Raw genomic sequence first — 21547 nt, forward strand, 5'->3', positions numbered from 1 at the left:
GCCTGTTTGAAGAAATATTATAGAATATTGTGGTAAAGTCAAACCCTATTGTGTTGGTAAATGTTGCATTATGGGAATAGGATGTATTATTTGGATTTCAAACTATTTCATAGTTAAATATGGAGCTTAAGCATAAATGGGATAAACTCACTGTATTGGCAAATGTTTGATACATTTTTAATCAGATTTTCTTTGGATAAAAATCTTTTGATGACATAATTAGACTAAAGAATGTGTTATAAAATTGCAGTTGTGGTGAGCCGTGGCGTGTGGTGTAGTCGTATGATTATATCTTCTCGATGATTTTCCTTTATGTTATACCTGCTGCTATAGTCCTATGCTATGATCATTCCCAAAGATAGAAATGTAAGTGGCTTGTAAGTGGCCTTGCAGCTTCATGTGCATATGAACTATGGTGTTTGGCTCTGATCAGCTTTTGTTATACACAACTTATGCTGGATGCCATGCATCTCCAAAATAGCATGAATGTCTAGAAGTAACTTCAAAGTATTATGTAGTAGTTAAGGCTTATATCAAGGATTTAAAAGGAAAAAACTGATTGGGTTTATCCCAATAATAACAATTTCTTAGCAATTTATCTTAGTCCAGTAAGTTTCCAAAAAGAGCAATCAAGGTTTTTAAAAGAGGGTACTAGTAAAGCAGACTTCATTTATGATGCCTTGAAACTGAAATTATATGAACTTTTAAGGCTCTAATGTTCAGCAAGCAACCATCACTACTAGAATTATGACTTTTTGCGTCTATTTTTTGCGACTGATTATTTAACCGTCACAAAAAATCCTGACCCAATCGTGTTCTTCACTTTAAAAAAAATAAAAACCCAAATTAGTAAAACTTGACTCTCTTTCTCTCCCTCTCAATCCCTTTTTTTTTTCTTATTTCCCAAATCTGAACTCTCTCTCTCCCTCTCAAAATCTGTCTCTCGCTCGACTCTGACTGCCTCTTTCGCTCGAATCTCACTGCCTCTCTCGCTCGAATCTGTCACTCGAATCTCTCGCTCCAATCTCACTACCTCTCTCACTCGAATCTGTCGATCGATTCAACTCTCTCAAGTCCACTACTATTGAAGATTTCATAATCGGTAAGCCTAAACACATCTTCATCGATTCAACTCTCTCTGTAATGATCCGAGTTATGTACTTCTCTGTAATGGAATCTGTCTCAAGAAGAATTTGTAACAGCGATTTACACGGAGCTATGGCGCGCTTGTGCTGGTCTGCTCGTGACAGTGCCTCGTGAAGGCGAACGTGTGTTCGATTTTTCTCAAGGACATATTGAGCAGGTTAGTTTCCAACTCTAGGCAATCATATTCGGAGTTCTTTGTTTCTCTCAGAGGTTAGATTCATTAGGATTTCTCATAATGCTCTATAATTTTATTAGTTTTGTCTCTCTTGGTTGTGCATCTCCAATTGTTCATCAATTTTTTCATCAGATTCAATTAATTGATGATGTACATGATGATGACTTATAGATCAATTGACATTACTTTTAATATTATCATAAGAAAGGTTGAAATTCAATCAATTGAAATCTTGTAAATTGATCAAGTCTCAAGCTCCTTTCTTCTTTTTTCTTAGTTTTTTTAATTATTTATTATTATAATAGTAATTATTATGGGATTTCATAGGTTAAGTTAAATGAGATGATTTAAATGACAATTTATACTCCAATATATATATATATATGTATATAAATAATTTCCATGCATTAGAAAATGTTGGCATGGGATTTTTAGGCTAAATTTTGTCTACACTTTGAATATTTCTAGATTTTTAGGTTGATTTTGTCTACACATTTGAATAGGCTTTGTATCTATCTCTAACAATGAATTTGTTGGTTTGTATAAGAGCAAGTTGTCATATAAGTGTGTCTGCTGCTGGTTCAATGAATCATACAAAAGTGACTAGTCATTTTAACAGATCAAACATAGGATTACATCCCTGTCAAAGGTAAGGATTAATTGACAAAGGATCTTTCATCCTTAATTTCTTCTGTTGTTTTTGTAATTAGATCATAGGAATCTCGAAACATAATTCAATGGTTGTGAAGTGTTTGAGATTTGATAAATATCTCATAAACCTGAGTTAGTTGTGTGCAAATCTCAGGAAAACCTTAAAATTTGAAATTCAAAACATGACTCACTTTATTAATAGTTCTACTTTGTAAACTCAAAAAGTAGAAAATACACCTAAAACAACAATTGATAGTGCTTTCAAGCCTCATATGATCCTCACAAATCAAATATCATATAATATAAATATAATGAAAGTAAGTATAAAATATATATATAATGCAATCATAGTAGTTATAAAAAAAAAAAAACATATAATCCATTATATTTATATTTATATATATTAGATGTTAAAATACTGCTTAGATGTTTTTAACAGATAAATTTGTTAGATGGAAATTTGAACAGTTGCCACTTCTACCACCCTAGCGCCCAGTGTCTACGAATTGGGTGTAGTTTGATTTGGTTGTTTGGAATTTATGAACTGATCTAACATTGTCATGACACTTCACTTAATCATAGTTTGATTTGAATAGGTCATTGCGACGTCACATACCAGGGGAACTTATAATTGGTGAACATATGCCAGAAGTGGTGATACCCTGATTCTACATGGTTGTGGTGATAAATGCATATGTCTGAATCAGCGTAACTAAAAGGTGTAGCGATTGTGTTTGCATGGAGATGAGCCCCATACATACTAGCAAATTTGAAAATAATATTTGTTGTATAAATTGAGAAGCTGCTTTAAACAACCTTTTTGAACAACACATGCAAGTGAGGGCTGTGGGATTGGCACCTTCATACAGTTGTTAAATGCGGATGTAATCGTCATTGTATTTAAACACATTTCCTTTTCGGTAGATAAATTATCCACGTGTCAGACGCAGGGGGATGTTCTGTTATTGTGTTTGCCACACCAAGTTTCATAGTCTTCTAATGTATCATAAGATAGAACCATGAGAAACCCCTTATCAAGATCATATTTATTCAATTCCATAATAGAGAACACGGCTATAGATTCCAACCACATAGCCAACTGTATATGAATTTGTCTAGTTGCTTTAGGTCAATATCATTAGCTCGTTATATAGCTGTCTTTGTGGTATATACTAGAATCAAGTATTTTTTACTACTACGTAGCATTGGCAAGCTGATGCTTTTGGTTGATCTTAAGAGGAGCTGAGTTTCTTAATATCCCGACTGTTAAAACAATGTTTTTGTTTACATCTTTGCACTTCCCTTCCTCTTATTGCCACTACTGCTGGTATGCTAGCCTAGCATTTAAGAATGGGATGATCTAGTGGTATGATGAGATTATGCGAATCACTAGAAACATGTGAATTGTATTAAATTTTGTTAAATTGGTTTAGAGTGGACTACTAATAATACTTATCAAAAGGGAAGAGGAAAAAAAAAAAGAAAAGCAAATTACTCTTCGATTGAGTGATAAATTTTATTATTTGACATGAGTGGGCCTCACCCATCGTGGGAGTAAGGGCTGTAAATTCATCAAAAAATAATGCGGATTTACCAATTTCCTTTGTTGTTGTTTTTATTAAGGAAAATATATGAATCAAAACTATTTAATATTCTAGGATCAGGTTGATAGTTTTAGTTTTGTGGTGGAAAGAAGGCTTTACTGGCAGCTAATTTTTACTTGTCTTTTCTCTTTTCTTGGAATATCGTTTGGTGGAATGTCTTTTTGAACCTCTATCATTTGGTCATGTAGTTTTATACTATGGTATTCATTGCAAGTTCAAATTTTGATGTATGGATTACTCAATTCAACACAGCTTAACAAGCTTTAGTTCTAAATTATGTAGGAATTATTTTTCAAAAATATGCTTTTTTTGTATGTTTATATTCCATGGTCTTGCTGGCCGATATTACAGATAATTGAGTTACAGCTGCCTTCATTTTTCAACAACTTTGATCCTCGTACTGCTGCTGCTAATTTCTCTTCAGGTAATGGACTTTCTAATTTTACCATCAGCTTCTCAAGTATTCATCACTAGGGTTTAGCTGGCTCTCAGCTGTGCTTACAGCTTGAAAGTGCTAACATTTTAAAAAATCTGACATGTCAGGTGTGCAAGCATATTTGGCTAGGCTTACATTCACATTAGTTGCTTCACCTTGCAGCACTCCTGTGCTGGCAACCCTGCTTGGATACATAGTTGAATCCAAGGTACTTTTAAATGTTTATTGATATCAATTTCCATCTAAATTATTACCTTTTCGGACTGCTTTATGCTAATCATTCTGGGCCTATAATGATGGCTTAGCACTCTTATAGGAAGCAAAAAGTCTGCCCAAGAGAAATTTTGAGACCCAAGAGGGGCCATGGCCCCCCTTCATCCAAACATAGGCCCACCCTTAGATCCATCTTTTAAGTTGATAGTTTGCATAATGCTGCTCTAATATTTTGTTTTGAGTATGGTATTTCTACTACATATGTGGTTTTAAGATAAAATGTCCAACTTGCATGCTTGGCATTATTTGAGCATGTTTGACCCAATTTTAATTGAGCTTGGTCTGATCCAATTTTGGAGTTTTTATGGCAGCATGAACTGCATGGCACGGAGTGGTGCTTGCTTGAGTCTAACACTTTTTTTGGCAAATTGACAGTATCATTTCTCAATTACCACTTAACTTGCTTTCATATATTAGATTATAACTTCTATTTTTCAATTACATTTGGAACAAGGAATATATGGTTATCCAATTGAGATCCAGGCCCTCTTCTTTTTTGCACTGAGGTGTGCACAACAAATGTTAAAACCAGAGGGTGGTGGCAAGGAATTGATTGAGCGGATGGACAAGAGGATTACAGCCCTGAGCTTCCACATACAAAATTACTACTGGCTTGATTTCACTCAATTGAATAACATCTATCGCTACTGTACTGAGGAGTACTCCGACACTACTATCAATAAATTCAATGTCATTCATGAATCTATACCAGATTGGGTGTTTGATTTCATGCCCTTGCGAGGAGGGTATTTCATTGGCAATGTCAGCCCAGCTCGCATGGACTTCCGTTGGTTCTTAGTTGGGAACTGCATCGCCATCTTGAGCTCTCTAGCCACACCTGCTCAAGCTACTGCTATCATGGATCTAATTGAGGAGCACTGGGAGGACTTGATTGGGGAAATGCCTCTGAAAATCACTTACTCGGCACTGGAAGGACACCAGTGGAGGATTGTCACTGGTTGTGATCCAAAGAATACTCGCTGGAGTTACTATAATGATGGAACTTGGCCAGGTGAGAATTAAGTTTGTGCACAATGCTAGATATGTTAAAAACACTTTTATGTCTCATTCATGCTATGGAAACACATACTTTACTATTAGCATAAGATGACTACACTAATTAGCATCTTAGGAATCAGGTCTCAAAAGAAACACAGATTAGTTTATAGTTGAAATAGGTTATCTTATAATGTAGAGCTGATATGAGTTCATAGTCAACAAAGGGAAACATAAATGTATTTTTTTGCCTTATCACTGAGAACAAATAAGCATTAAAAGGGTTGTATAGTATCTAATGTTTTCTTGTTGTGGTGCATTTGTTCGTGTAGTTCTGGTATGGTTGCTGACAGCAGCATGTATCAAGACCGGTAGGCCTCAAATTGCAAAGAGAGCAATAGAGCTGGTTGGAGCAGCGAATTTCGAAAGATGGGTGGCCCGAGTATTATGATGGTAAGACAGGTCGTTACGTGGGAAAGCAAGCGAGGAGGTACCAGATATGGAGCATTGCTGGCTATCTGGTTGCAAAAACCATGATAGAGAAGCCATCCAATCTTTAGTAGTCCTGATAAATTTATTTTTTTTTAAAGAAATAATTATTTGCAATAGTAAAATAATGGTCGCTAAAAGTGTTTTTTATTTTTTAATTTTTTTTTGCGACGGAAAAATAGCTGTCGCAAAAAGTAGTTTAGGTGGTCGCACTTTGCCGTCGCAAAAAGTATTTGCCACCCCCACATTTGCGTTCCCCATCTGCGGTTGCATAGGCCATCGCAAAAAGTCTTTTGCGACTGTATTTTTATTATTTGCGACGGCTTGTGGCGGTCGCAAAAAGTGTTTTTTTTAGTAGTGCATCCATACAAAATTGCCCTGTCGCAATAGTCATGTACAATAGTGGCTCTTTGTGGCAGCTGTGTGCATTGTAGCAGCTCTTTGTCCTGCTCTTTGTTGCATCATTGGGGCAGCAACAACTTGTATTTGGTTTTTTGTGCATTGTGGCAACAACTTGCTGTAGCAGCAGCTTCATGCTGCAACAGCAACTTGTTGGTTCTTAATATTTTTCTCTTCTTTTCTTGATAGCAGCAGCAGCAGTATTTAAATTGTAATGAATTTTTTTGTTGATAATTTCATGAGTTGTAATGTGTAGCAATCTAGAATTTTTCCTTCCGCTTGAGCGGGGGAGTTGACGCTCGAGCGGACTTGTGAGGCTTCCAGTATTTTTGCAGTCTGTCCAAAATTCTGAGAGTTGTGAATTCTCGCTCGAGTGTAGGAGTGGTCACTTGAGCGGCCGGCTTTGTTGGTTTGCGTGCTCGAGCGCGAGATTAGGCGCTCGAGCGGTCTGCCTGGTTGAGTTTGAATTTCTGAGGCTAGTGGGATTGTTTTTGACCCTTTTAGTATTGTCTTTGGAGCCTCCTAGTTTTATTTTGGGTCATTGATAGAAGTGGTAACATGATGGTAAATTAAGATTGGACCAAAAACTTTAATTCGGATAATCTTCCTACGAACAACCGTTACTCTTTTGCCATTTTCTTTTTTCACACTTTGAATTTGGATATGAGGCTAGAACCATTGGAAAGCTTATTTTCCGGGCTTCAATTTGGACACAAGAACGACCTAAAACGGAGTCCGGATGGGAAAGTTATACCTGTTCGAAGTTTCGGAATCTGTGCTGGAAGCAGGTACGCTCGAGTGGGAAAATGGACGCTCGAGCGGACTGCGCGAGTTCAGCAGCTTAAAAACGTGATTTTTAGATCATTTCTTACATTTTCTTTTCCCCTCTTCTTTGCTCTCATTCTAGGTCCGAAAACCTAGCCCTAAAAACCTTGATTTCCTTCACTTTTATCAATAAATCGACCATGGATCTTGCATTAAGGATGGAGAACAAGAGAAGATCAACATTTTCAACCGATTGAAGCTCGGATTTGTGACGGATTCTCATCAAAGCTTCGCTCCTTTGCTTGATTCTTGAGGTAGGGGTTCTTGTTCTTCCTCAATACTTCCATAAATAGATAGATTTGTGGTATTTTGATTATATACATACAAAACCTACATTTTTGGGCATCTAGAGTATATTATGAGAATTGGGGGTTTAGGGTTTTAGATGTTGGGAGTTCAATTGATGGGTTAAAATGGTGGATTGTGAACCCCAGGTGTATAATCAATGGGAAAGTTGGAATAAAAAGTAATGGGTTAAGAAATTTGATTTTTTTTCTTGAAATTTCTAGGTTTTCTAGAAACCCTAGGTTGATTCATGATGATAATCAATGATTTGACCCAAATTGAAAGTAGAATCATGAAATTGATAAATTGAATTATATACGTACAAGTTTAATTGGAATTTGGTTATATTTGAAAATTGTGTTTAAAATTTGCGAATGAACTTTGTTATGAGCATTGTAAATCATGCTATAATGAGAAAGGAAATTGGGGGAAATGATTTATTAATGATATAGATGACATAAACTCGGTTATGGAATGATGAGATGGGATTTAAGAATTTACCTTGAATTATGTTGAATTATATCTAGTGGTGTTGAATTGAATCATGTTGAATAGTGTTGATTATGTTGAATTGTGTTGACTATGTTGAGTTGTGTTGAATTAAGTTGAGTTGTGTTGGGTTGTATTGATTTTGGGTTGATATAAATAAAGGAAATTTTTCCCTAATTGGATCAAATTGTTATTTTGTATAAGCAATTAAAATTGTCAGTGTAAGTGTGAAATCGGAGGATTATTAATGATGATGATGGAGTTTGATATGCATTATCACTCCCATATGAGATTTTGGAAAAAAGCATATCTTTAAAGGAATTTATATATCGGTTTAGATGTATTTGTTTTGGGCTATCGGTGGAGGATAGCTGCGATTGGTGTAGAAATTGCATGTTGACTAGGCAAACCGGACTATTTATAAATCATGCATATCATGGAGAATGTAATGAATTTTGAGGATTTAAACTGTATGTTTTGGAAATTCTTGTGCTATGTTTAAGAGCACTTGTTTCATTTGAAAATCATATTTTGGATCACATGTATTGTGCTAGTTGAAAAGAGTAAATAATATGATAAGTCTGAGAAATGGTTGTCATTGAATATGATTGTGTGTTTTAATACATTATATATGTATGATTGTTTGGGAGGAGAAAGGGGATGTACTTCATGTGTGATTGTGTGATTAAATACATTGTATATGTATGTTTGTTTGGGAGGAGAAAGGGGATGGACTCCATTGTTTGGGAGGAGAAAGGGGATGGACTCCATTCTAACTAAGTTGGCCGGAGTGTCCTGGGTGAAAGTCCCGAAGTTTATACATGGGTGCCGATCCTGCGGACGAAATTTTCGTAAAATGGCAGTTTGAAGTGTTTATGTATATTTTGTATGATTGGGAAAATCACTGAGTTGTAGTCTCAGTTTGGTTGTTGTGAAATAATGAAATTTACTCATGAATTGAGAAGAATAAATGAATTGAAAATGAACTGAAGGGAAATGGTTTAAGGATTGAAATTGGCATTATGTGGGTAATTGGATTAAGGGCTAGTGATGATGAACTCAATGGATTGCTTGTGACAAAGGGAAGACTATGAGCTTTGTTTTGTAAGTAATTGGGAAATTGAATTAAAAAGGGTTTGTGATTCTTGTGTTATGCTTGAACTCTAATCCTTTGGATTTTGATGTTATGGAGTATGGTAATTAGAAATGGAAATGAAATGTCTAATGTTAGAATGAAAATGAAATGTGGAATATTAAAATGGAAACAAAATGAGGAATAATTTGGAATCGGGTTAATGAATATAAGATGATGTTCTTCCTTAAGTGTACTTGTTTTCAAAGAAAATTTATGGCTTCTTAATGATGAGAGACTACATTTATGGCAAGGAGTTTTCTTAAAAGGTTCAAGTGAAATTTTAAGAAAAGATACTTTTTGGTATAATATTTTGAGCTTACAAAATGCCATCTTACTAAATGATATCACTTTGCATGTATGATCATTTCTATCTATGTGGTTGCTATGGTTGTAGACCTATGAGATTCTTACTAGGCATTAGTGCTCACCCCTCGTTGTTTTATTCTTTTTCAGGAAGAGAATTTCGGATTCATTAGTTGAAGAGTATGGATTCTATGTACCTTATGTGTAAAACTTATCATAGATGTTAATGGAATGAAAAATGTATCTTGTGGTTTGTAATTATTTATTTGTAGCTCCGTAGCGAAAGCTTGGCATGTATTATTGTTGTCATTGTAATATTCATGAAGAGAGAGAACATGTATCATTGTGTTTCTATCACCTAAGGGTAATAGACCTTTAAAAAAAAAAATGGATCTAATTTAAAGGCTTTGGTAATGTTTCAGAGTAATTGAAAAATAGGGCGTGACGTAATGTGGTTCTAATATTAGACTATTAGGTTATCTTATAATTTCTTGAATTGTCAGCATTTAAAATTTTTGGTTTTAGTTGCTTACAATTCATTTGTTACATACAAAGACTACACAGATGCCACCTGGGCAAGCCAATAAGAGGAGGTCGACGACTTCACTGTCAGAGGCAAACTCGATTGAGGTCCCAGCTCACATGTCAACAGCTCCATCTCCTGTGGATGCGTCTGCAGGTTTATCTCCTGTGAATGCATCTCCATCTTTGCAAACAACTGATATTGGTAAGTGTTTTAAATGGAGATGACAACACTCTTCTGGTTATTAATTTGTTTTCTGCATGTTCATGTCTGATGATGAGTTAACTGCTGAAATCTTTTAACACATAGAGTTTTCCTATATTTAAGGGCACGGATAAAATGTTTGCACAACCCTGTTCCTTCTCTTGAGCATTGTTGCCCTGTAGTCATAGTTGATATTAAGCTATCTTAAGATATTTGGTCCATTTTTTCCATGAGAATTGATTATTCAATCAAAGTAGTTATTCTTTTTCTATTAAAGCAGGAGATGAAGAGTCAGTATGATGAGAAAAAGTCTGACTGTACCTTTTGTAAGATTAGAATAGTCTCTATAAATATTCATAGTTAGTTTATTAATATGCTACTGCGGTTTCTGAATTAATTTGTGTTTTCATTTTTCAGTTCAAAAATTTCTTGGAGAGATCCAAAATATGGTCAAAGAATTAAAGAACTTAGTTTTTTTTAAGTTTTTTCATTTTTTAATATATGTAAGCACAATTAATTTTTTTTATTTAATTCCTTTGTATATACTTTTGAACATTTAATTTTCATTTATGAAATATATGATGTTATTCCATTCAATATGTGGTTATGATTCAAAGTATAGTATATATTGTGTATTACATTCTTCCAATGTGCATACAAAAATAATATTGATTATTTTTCAAATATGTCGAATTCTTTTTTTAACACAGATTTTATTAGTTATTGATCACACTTAAAAGGTGTGATCTAAATATTATTAAGCACACTTAAAAGGTGTGATCTAAATGTTATTAATCACACTTAAAAGATGTGATCTAAATATTTTTAATCGCACTTAAAAGATGTGATCTAAATATTTTTAATTACACTTAAAAGGTGTGCTGTAAATGTTATTAATCACACTTAAAAGATGTGATTTAAATATTTTTAATCACACTTAAAAGGTGTGATCTAAATGTTGTTAAGCATACTTAAAAAGTGTGATTAAAAATGACCCCTTTTAATCACACTCCCAAAGATCACACTTTAATAAAACTTAAAAGATGTGATTAAATAATATACATCACACAAAAAAAGTGTGATCTTTATTTGTTTTTGTAGCAGTGAAAAGATATTAAAATGGTCCAACAATCCCCCACTCTTTTTAATATCAACAAGGACGAGAGACATTACCAACCAATGATAGACAGTATGCATCATGAAGGTGTGCTCTGCATTGAACCTTCATTAGTGAAACAACAACTTCTACTCCAGAGTCAGTAGTGGTCTCAGACTTGAACTATGACTATTTAGGGGAAATAAAGTATTACTGCTCACACATAATAATCTAGGTGTTGACATGAACTTTTAATAGCCAGCACATTACGGCCTTGTGCCTATCCTAGTTTTCATGGGCATATTTAAGAATAAGCCTTATTCTCATAGAAGCGGCTCCACTTTCATGCTCACATAGGTGAAATCTATCAAGGATGTTCTTGTAATTTATACACCCCACTCAACAAGAGTTACAGAATTTCATTAAGAGTATAAAAACTCAACCCTTCAACATTACATGACAACTACACTTATATCATAGGGATGAATAACAAAATATTAAGAAGTGCATTTTTTACAACCACCATATATCCCATTGAACCTAGTTATAGGATCTCTGGTCCCTAGGTTGGGTGTCCTCATACATGACTTATGATTTTATAGGCTTCAAACCCATCCTTCTTGATGTATTCCAGACCCTATCTCTTGCCCAGGCCTTGGTTAACAGATTCGCAAGATTATCACAAGATTTTACATAATTCACAGTTGTGATCACATTACTGTGTTTCCTTTGAATAGGTCTGGATTTACCATTATAAAAATGGTTGTTCACTCTACCAATAGAGTATTGCTATCACAACGAATTAACACTGAAGGACTTGGTTTTTCCCAAAAAGGGATTTCATGTAATAAATATCTCAACCAATTCACTTCCTCACATGCTAAAGCTAACACTATAAGTTCAAATTCCATATTAGAATTAGCAATTATAGTCTGTTTTTTAGACTTCCAACTTATAGCACCACCACCCAAGGTAAAAATAAAACCCGAGGTAGAGAGAGAATCACCTGACGAAGTGTTCCAATCGGCATCACTATATCCCTCAAGTACTACAGGATACTTGTTATAAAATAAACCATAATTTTTGGTACTAGATAAATATCTCATAATTCTACCTATGGCTAGCCAATGATCTCGACTTGGCTTGCTAGTAAACCTGCTAAGTACTCTAACAACATATGCACTGTCAGGTCTAGTACAGTCAGTAGCATATCTCAAATTACCAATCATGCTAGCATATTCCTTTTGATTAATCACTTATTTTTCATTTGTTAGAATAGCTAAATGTATGCATGCATCAAAAGGAGTAGCAACATGTTTACAATCTACAAAGTTATATTTCTTTAAAATTTTCTCAACATAATGCGTTTGATCAAGAAAAATGCCATCATTAGTTTTGGTAATTTTAATTTCCAAAATAAAATTGGCTTCACCAAGATCTTTCATATGAAAGTGGCTATTAAGGATATTTTTAGTCTCATTTATAATATGCAAATTAGAGCCAAAGATAAGTAGATCATCCATATATAGGCTAATAATCACATGTGCATTCTTACAAGTTTTATAAGATATGCACTTATTACATTCATTAGTCTTATAGCCATTCTCAAGCATGCAAGAATCAAATTTCCCACATCACTGTTTAGAAACTTGTTTTAAACCATAAAGGGATTTAGTTAACTTACACACCTTACTTTTTTGGCTAGGCTCCACAAAGCCCTCAGGTTGGTCCATGTAAATCTCCTTACCTAGATCTCTATTTAAAAATGCTGTTTTCAAATCCATTTGATGAATTTTTAAATCATGAATTGTAGCCATTGCTATCAATAGTCTAATGGATGCAACTCTAGTGACTGGAGAAAAAGTATCAAAGAAATCAAGATCAACTTGTTGTTTAAAACCTTTAGTGACAAGTCTCGCTTTATATTTATCTATAGTTCCATCCGGTTTATGTTTTTTACGAATGACCCATTTACACCTAATAGTTTTACAATCTGGAGGTAAATCTACTAGCTTCCACGTTTTATTTGAAAGTAGTGAATCTACCTCATCATTTATAGCCTCTCTCCAGAAAATAGCATCAGGTGATGAGAAAGCTTCTTGCACCATAAGAGAAATTTCTTCCACATTGTAAAGATAATAGTCAAGACCAAAATCTTTTTCAACTCTAGCTCGTTTACTCCTTCTTGGTTGGATTTGAGAATTTTCTTATTCTTAAAAAACTTGAGATGGAGTAGAAGAGCTAGGCATGGATAAAATATTTTCAGAAATTATTTGATCCCCACTATTTGTAGACACCCCATTTTGACCGGTCCTAAGACTTGAGCGTTTTCTTTTGATTACCCTATGATGACAAAACATGAAGGTGTTTCTCACAGAATCCTCAAGAAGAAAACTTAGAAATTGAGCCCTATTTCCAACCCTAAACAGCCACAAATTACCTTTCCAAGGGCATATTCTGACCTCATGGTTGCATCCAGAATGGTTCGTTTAGCTAGGATCAACTTTCTCTGCACTTTTGGGGGCCTCACTGAAAAATTATCCCAAAATCTGGGTTATAGTATAATTATTTAAAACTTCTGGGCCAAATTATAAACTCAAGGAATATTCAGTTATGTGAGGGAATATTCTGTTAAGTCAGGGAATATTTCGTCTATATGTAAAATATTCTGTCAGTGTTGACTGGGATGCTGACATGGCGTGACTGGATTGGTCCTTGCTGATGACGTGGCGCTGACTTGTCTTTACCCAAAAAAATGAATTCAAGGAATGCTGGTGAAGGGGTTTGAACCCCCAACCTAAGACTCCACACCTAACACCTTAACTACTTTGCCAAAGCTTTGTCTTGTGTTATATTTTCCCTCAAATAATATTTGACCATTTCAAACCAGTAGGCAAAGGTGTATTTTTTGCATTTTTTTCTTGTGTGTGGGACACTCCCCTATCTTATTGGCCAACCATATATCACCAAATACATACCTAATCATCCCTCATTGTCACAAAGAGGTTTTGTTTGCATCTATAAAGGAGTATCCCATGCAACCACCTTGAAAATTTGTCCTCCTATCACATTCTTGTCTCCCACCTTCTCTCCCACCTTCTTTTTGACCTTCACTCTCCCTCATTTTTTATATAAAATGATCATATTGTAAGAGAGAGAGAGAGAGAACCACGAAATTGAAGAGAAAAGAGTGAGAAAACAGTGAAAAAAGAGAGAAAAATTGAGTTTTTGAGCTAAAAATACTCATATCTTCTATATACACCCCATACCTTCCATACAAACTAAAATTCCATCTTTCCTACACCCAAAACTCCTCCAAAAATTCTGAAATAGCTAAATTTCAGTAGTGATTGATCAAAGGAAAGAGTGAGTGTTGTTGAAAGTGAGAAAAAATAAGAGAGTTAGCCATTTTTCCACCATACATACCTAGAGTTCCATTCTAGTTTCAAAGTGAGGATTGAGAACACACTTCCTAAACTTGAAGGTGATCAAGAGAAAGTTTGGAAATCAAAAAGTTCAATCTTTCCTTGGAAGGTGAATTTCTAATCTTTCATTTTCTTATATTTTCTATCTCATATTTATTTTCTTGCTTCTTATTTCTTAGTGTTTTGTTATAATCCAAGTGGTTTGTTTATCTCATATTTATTTTCTTACTTTATATTTCATAGTGTGTTGTTGTAATCTAAGTGGTTTGTTTAACTCATAATTATTTATTTATTTATTTTTATTCACTTGCTTTAATTTCATATTAGTTTTGTTGTAATCTTGCATGTTCTACCTCATATTTGCTTTCTTGTTTTAAGTTCATGTTGTAATCTTGCATGTTCTATTTTATATTTGCTTTCTTGTTTTAAGTTTATAGTAATTGTGTTGTAATCTGACATTTCCTAGCTTATATTTTTCTTGTATTAGTCTCATATTAGTTTTGTTGTAATCTTGCATGTTCTACCTCATATTTGCTTTTTTTTTTTTAAATTTTATTTTAGGTTTATATTAGTTTTGTTGTAATCTTGCATGTTCTATCTTATATTTATTTTCTTGTTTTAGTTTCATAGTAATTATGTTGTAATCTTGCATTTCCTAGCTTATGGCTCTGTTTGGTAGAGCTCTTGATTTGAGCATAGTGCTTGTTTAGGATTTTTAAAAATTAATTCCACACTTACTTTTGAAAACGCGGTCGAAGGTTGGAGAATTTATGCTAATTGGTCGTCCCACCGATTGTCCGGCCGGTTGATCGGAACAGTGCAAAATTTTTTTTTTTTTTGCAATTGACACATGTTAATTTTTATATATTCAATAAAAAATATTTTTTGAAATTTTAAAATTTTTTTATGAGCTTTAATAGAATTTTGAGTTGTGTTTTTGGTTATGAGTTGTAAGTTTTTGTATCAAATATCATATGTCACATCAAAAATTTCCCATTCAATTCAAAACTCTTTTCAAAACTCATTCACCAAACAAATTTTTCACACTCAAATCATAATTCCAAAACTCACAAACTCAAAATGCAACTCTATTCTCAAAGAATATTTAGAAAACTCTACCAAATGCAACCTATATTTTTCTTGTATTAGTTTCATATTAGTTTTGTTGTAATCTTGCATGTTCTAACTCATATTTGTTTTTTTGTTTTGTTTTTTAGGTTCATGTTAGTTTTGTTGTAATCTTGCATGTTCTATCTTATATTTGTTTTCTTGTTTTAGTTTCATAGTAATTATGTTGTAATCTTGCATTTCCTGACTTATATTTTTCTTGTATTAGTCTCATATTAGTTTTGTTGTAATCTTGTATGTTCTATTTTATATTTGTTTTCTTGTTTTAGATTCATGTTAGTTTTGTTGTAAGTTTGCACTTTTTATTTTATTTTATATTTGTTTGCTTGTTTTTAATCTAACTGGTAGTGGTTAGTTGAGCCACCTACATATTTCTTGTTTTTTCTTTTTCTTGGTTTCGCAATGAGACAGGTTTTGCTAGGCCTAGTTGGCTGGCCGGCCTATTTGGCTGGCCGGTTAGCTTCTTTTGGACAAGACGGCATTGTCTTCCGATGTTAACCAACTTTCGGTGGTTTCTAAGGCATATGAAACTTTTTTTTTTATTTTGTTTATTTTATTTTGAGTGTATTGTGAAGTTTTTATTTTGTTGTAATATTCTCCTCACCCCCCCTCTAATTTGATTTGTAATAATTTATTCAAAGTATTGTAATAATTTCCCGCCCCACTTCTTTCTATCCCGTTCTTTTACTTGCTTTCCTTATTTGTAAATATGCATCATGTTTATTTTATTTTATTTTTTGTCGTATCCATGCTTTGCATCTATGTTTCATGCATCTTGATTCGGCTAAGTTTGCATTTGTGGATTTAATCAATTCCTATGTGATTATGTGCGCTACCTCATATTCTTGAGATGATTCACATTTCATATCTTAGAAGCCGAATCTTTAGTTGCATCTCTTGAGTAAATTGCATTAGGATAGGATCATGTATGCTTTACTAACTTTGTTTTGTAGCTGTTTGAGGGATGCCGGTAAATATGTGCGTTTTTCTGCTTTAGCATCATGTTTGTGTGCGTTTTTCTTATTATGTTTAAGCATCCTACCATGTGGTTACTTGCTTACTTAATATAACTGTATGAATGCCAGTGGATGGAGGTTGTGTCGCTTAATTTGAAATAGTGTTGATTTTCATGTTTGTAAACTCAATTTATTTAGGTTGCACATCTCCAAAACTCTTTCAAAACTACATGAAATGAAATTATTCCAAAATAAATGACATAGTCCATACTTGTATGCTTCACATAGTAATTTTTATGATTTATTAAATAATCGAAATATGAACTATAGCGATCCCGGTTTTCCCTTCATTATTTAATTGTATTATGGACTTGGTTCCGTGGATGTTGGTCGTTGTCTTATTCTCATTTCTATCCTCTACTCTTTATATTTGAGTCTTGGGTTGTGTTGGGCAGGTTGAGAACAGGTTGGTTGTGTTTAGAAACCAAAAATTGATGCCCAGATTTTGGCCTTCACGCTCGAGCGGGGCTTTTAACGCTCGAGCAGGCCCTTTGTTTTTGCTTCTCCGCTCGAGCGGCCATTTTGACGCTCGAGCGTGATTATTTATCTCCCAGTATTTTTTTCTGTAGGTCATCAGACGCTCGAGCATCCATTTTCACGCTCGAGCGGGGACCATCGACTGCAAAACTTCTGGAAGTGTGCATTCGGCGCTCGAGCGGCGCTTTTGACGCTTGAGCGTAAGTTTGTATCTGACGCTTAAGCGGGGCGTTCCACGCTCGAGCGTACCTGTTTGTATATCAGTCTGTGAAATCACTTTTTGGATCACTTTTTCGACTTTCTCTCTCTTTCTTACTTTTCAAAACCCAAACTTGAGAGCCTCTCACTCTAGACTTCAACTTCTCTCTACAAAATCATCTAGATCAAGTGATCTTCTACCTTGGTCCGTTTATATAAAGTGTGGGGTTTGGCTTGCTCTTCATTTTGATCCGAAAATTATTGGGTTTGGAGCACCTTCGAAATCCTTCATCTTCTTCATTTGGTCTCTCCATTTGAGGTAGGGATAACTACTCATATTTATGGTCTTTGACATAAACTTGTAGTCATTTTGATGTAATTTTGAAGTTGGGCAATTTTGGAGGTTAGGGTTTCAAAATATATAAAGAGGGTTTTTGTTCTTTTGACTCATACATGTATATTTTGGGTCTTAAAATGAGGTTATTGATGTTTAATGAAAATACTTGAGCCTTTGGGTCAAAGTTGAGAAAAGGGGAAGGAAAACCCTAATTTGTTTTTATGAATTAATTTGTACAATTAATTTGGAAAGTTATGAAAATATGAAATTGAGTTGGAAATAATGAAATTGAGGAGTTATGAGAATGGTGAAGTTGGATAAGTTAATCACTCACCTTTGGAAATATTGATAATTTATCTGTTGATGCATTTATTATCTGTTTAGAAATAATTGCTTTGGGCTATCGGTGGAGGATAGTCTTGATTGTTGTAGACACTGTATGTTGATTAGGAAAAACTGAAACTAATCACGTTGAATATGTCATTGAATATGACGGTTGGAATAATACATCGAATATGTGTATTGATTAATCATTGTATATGATAAGTGTTTATATACATTGTATTGTATGGGAGGAGATAGGGGATGTACTCCACGGTTTGGGAGGAGATAAGGGATGGACTCCTAAACCGGATATTATTTGGGAGGAGATAGGGGATGAACTCCATTGATACAGCAAATATGTGTATCTATTGTGAAATATGGAAGTGTTTTGATATGAGTTGTTATCTCATTTAAAAAGGAAGTGCTTTAATATGAGTCGTAGCCTCATTAAATTGTTGGCCAGATTCTGAGCCATGTTATGAATTGAAAATTTGATAAGTAAAGGAAAGTGGAATGAAATATGGACATATCTGTCATGGAATTGGATTGTGTTGTACGTTGGTTTGTATGAGTTAAACATTTATCAAATGCTAATGTTTTAGTGTTATTGCTCATATTATGTTTAGCATATCTATACTAGGCGTTGGCTCACCCTATATGGGACATGATTTTCAGGTACAGGTGATATGCCGCCTCCAAGGATGTAGCTTGGGAGGTTGTAGAAGCTGAAGGCTTCTTTTTTGTGATTATTTTGTGTATTACATGTAAATCAAGCCAAGAGCTTATTTTTTATTTTGAGTTAGTATTCTCTTTTTGTAACCAAGTGTTGGCGTGGAAAGTTGTAAGCCTGTAGGGCATTTACTTTTGATGTCAACATGTAATACTTTTGTAATGAATACTCTGATAAATAGAATTATGCATTTATTCTCTTAAGTTTATGGATGTCTTGAATGTATGATTTATGGGTTTATTTTGAGGGCGTTACATGAACATATAAAATAAATAAAATTCATATCATGGTTTAGTAAAGGCCGATCTTTTGATCAGGTGAATAGGGGTGTTCAATTAATGATCTTCCCCTCTCATACCAAAGGTTGCGAACCAAGACAACATATGATGAACAGTGGCCTTGGCACAAATCATGGGTTTCTTAATTTTCCAAAAATATTAGGTGGCGACTTTGAGATCTGATGACTTAGCCCATTTTGGGCAAAAGATTTTGCAATAAAATGGATTTTCTAAAAGTTGCCAAATCTGGACTCTCATCTATGTTTCACATTGCACTAGTGAGATTAGATCAAAGAGACCGAGGGACCAAACTGTTTAACGCGCACGGGTACACCCCGGGCATGTTACACTATTTCTAGATTTAAAAGAAAATTTATTTTTTATGAAAAATAGCATCACCTGATTCAAAAATAGTATTATTTTCCATATAAAAAAAATCTATAAGCCGTACCATGCAACGCATACCCAAGAAAAGCACAGGTGGTAACTCGTTCACCCAATTTAGGTCATTTAGGATCTGCAAGCCTCATAAAAGCTAAACAACCCCAAACTCTCAAATAACCTAGATTTGGTTTATGCCCCCGCCACAACTCATAAGGTATAATTTTAGTCTTTTTGTGTGACACTCTATTTATCACATAGCAAGTTGTCAAAATAGCCTCGCCTTAATGATTTGAGGGAGCACCTGAATCAATAAGCATTGTATTCGTCAAGTCAATTAACGTTCTATTTTTTCTTTCAGCTATGCCATTAGATGAAGTGGAACATGGTGGAGTAGTCTCATGAATAATTCCCAATGACTGAATAAAAGAGTTGAATCCAAGAGATTCATACTCCCGGCCGCTATTACTTCTAATTCTCTTAATCTTTTTACCGAATTGATTTTTCACTTCAAGAAGGAATTCTTTAAATTTCTCAAAAACATCACTTTTATTTTTTAATAAATATACGTTTGTATGTTTTGAAAAATCATCAATAAAAATGATAAAATATCGGTTACCATCACGAGTTAAAATTCCTTCGAACTCACACAAATCAGTATGAAATAATTCTAGCAATTCGATATTTTTTCTCAACACTTTTATGAGGCCTCTTGATAATTTTTTTTACTGCAAACTACACATTTCTCAATTTTTTTTGTCACTTTAGGAATTAATCCTAAACTACTTATGATTTCCACATATTTACTATTAATATGACACAAGCTAGCATACCAAAAATTAATAGAAGACAACATATAAATGAAACAAAGTTTACCTTTGTAGTGGAATTGTCATTACCCTCTTGTGTTATTAATGCATCTTGGCCTCTAGCCTCCTCTTTGACTCGGATGTGAGTGATCAACGCCTCTAAGGAAGTCTCCTTTTGTTTGTGGCGCATGCTCTTTTGGAATTCTCTCCAAGATGGCGGTAACTTGTCAATAAGTCCTGCAAATACGAAGTTATCAGTAATCTTGATGCTTTCAGATCTTACTTTTGCAACTATCATTTGGAAATCTTGTGCTTGCTCCATAACAGATTTTCCATCCGCCATTTGGAAGCAAAAAAATCGGTTAGCTGCATACTTTTTTGCTCTTGCCTCTTCAGTATCATACTTAGTTTGTAAAGCTTTCCAATTTTTTATTTTTTATTTTATTTTTATTTTTTTATTATTTTTTTTTTTTGCGGAAGTGTAAGTGGTGTCATAATAATCATAAAATTGATCAACAAGGCAATTTAAGAGATAAAAACGACATATATACTCATCTGTATTGTAGGAAGTCACTTTTGCTTCATGTGCTTCATTTGAGGTAAAAAAGAACTTTTCATTTCCACCTCTTAAAATGAACTCTCTTGAACTTGAAAGACTTGTTGAGGTCTCCAATTCCATTATTGGTTTTTTTCTAGTACTTGTTTCATGGTTAATCTCCTTAAAATTGTTGGTGAAATTACTAAAAAAATTATATTTTATTGATAAATAATGCAAAGAAAATGAGATACAAATAGATTAGGCTAAGGCACGGATATTTCGTTTTCTTTAAAGAGATCAAACCCACTGCGTTAGGAAGAACCCAAATATCGATACAGCAGTTACAAAATTATGACTTGTCCCCTCCAAGATACAACAGCCTAACCACTTATTGTTTGGTTCAGGTCAACTCTACAAAAGATGGTGAACCCAAAGCTCCACCAAGAAAAAAAACAACATTCTTTGGCTAGTAATCTCTCAAGTATAAAAAATAATTGGTGTAGAAAAGAGTAGATAAGATGAATTATTTATATGCCACTAGGACCTTACAAATTACACCCAAAAATAGTAATAATAATAACCATTAAACTAGAGACAAGGGAGAGTCTCCAAATATTGACTCACCACCAAATCTATGAGTTTCCAATTAATTTTTATTCATGAACAACATAAAAAGTTAAATTTAAAAATTAAAAAATAAATAAATAAATAAAATATTAAAATGGTCCAACATTAGATGTTTGTTTAAAGTTCTCCAAAGAAATGTTGTTAGTTTACCTGTTGCTCAAAGTGCTATACAATACTATTAAAATGTGTGAATCCATTGCAATATTTAAGACTATTATGATGATATCTGTACATAGGTTATTTTAGATTC

General features: G+C 33.9%; 1 pseudogene; it reads left to right on the plus strand.

Annotated features, from left to right (window-relative positions):
* Positions 1–3773: 3773 nt before the first annotated feature.
* Positions 3774–5909, plus strand: LOC114310050 (cytosolic invertase 1-like; annotated as a pseudogene).
* The last annotated feature ends 15638 nt before the right edge of the window (positions 5910–21547 follow it).

Source organism: Camellia sinensis, chromosome 11 (genome assembly GCF_055761805.1).
Source record: "Camellia sinensis isolate YWXY chromosome 11, ASM5576180v1, whole genome shotgun sequence".
Lineage (NCBI taxonomy): Eukaryota > Viridiplantae > Streptophyta > Magnoliopsida > Ericales > Theaceae > Camellia > Camellia sinensis.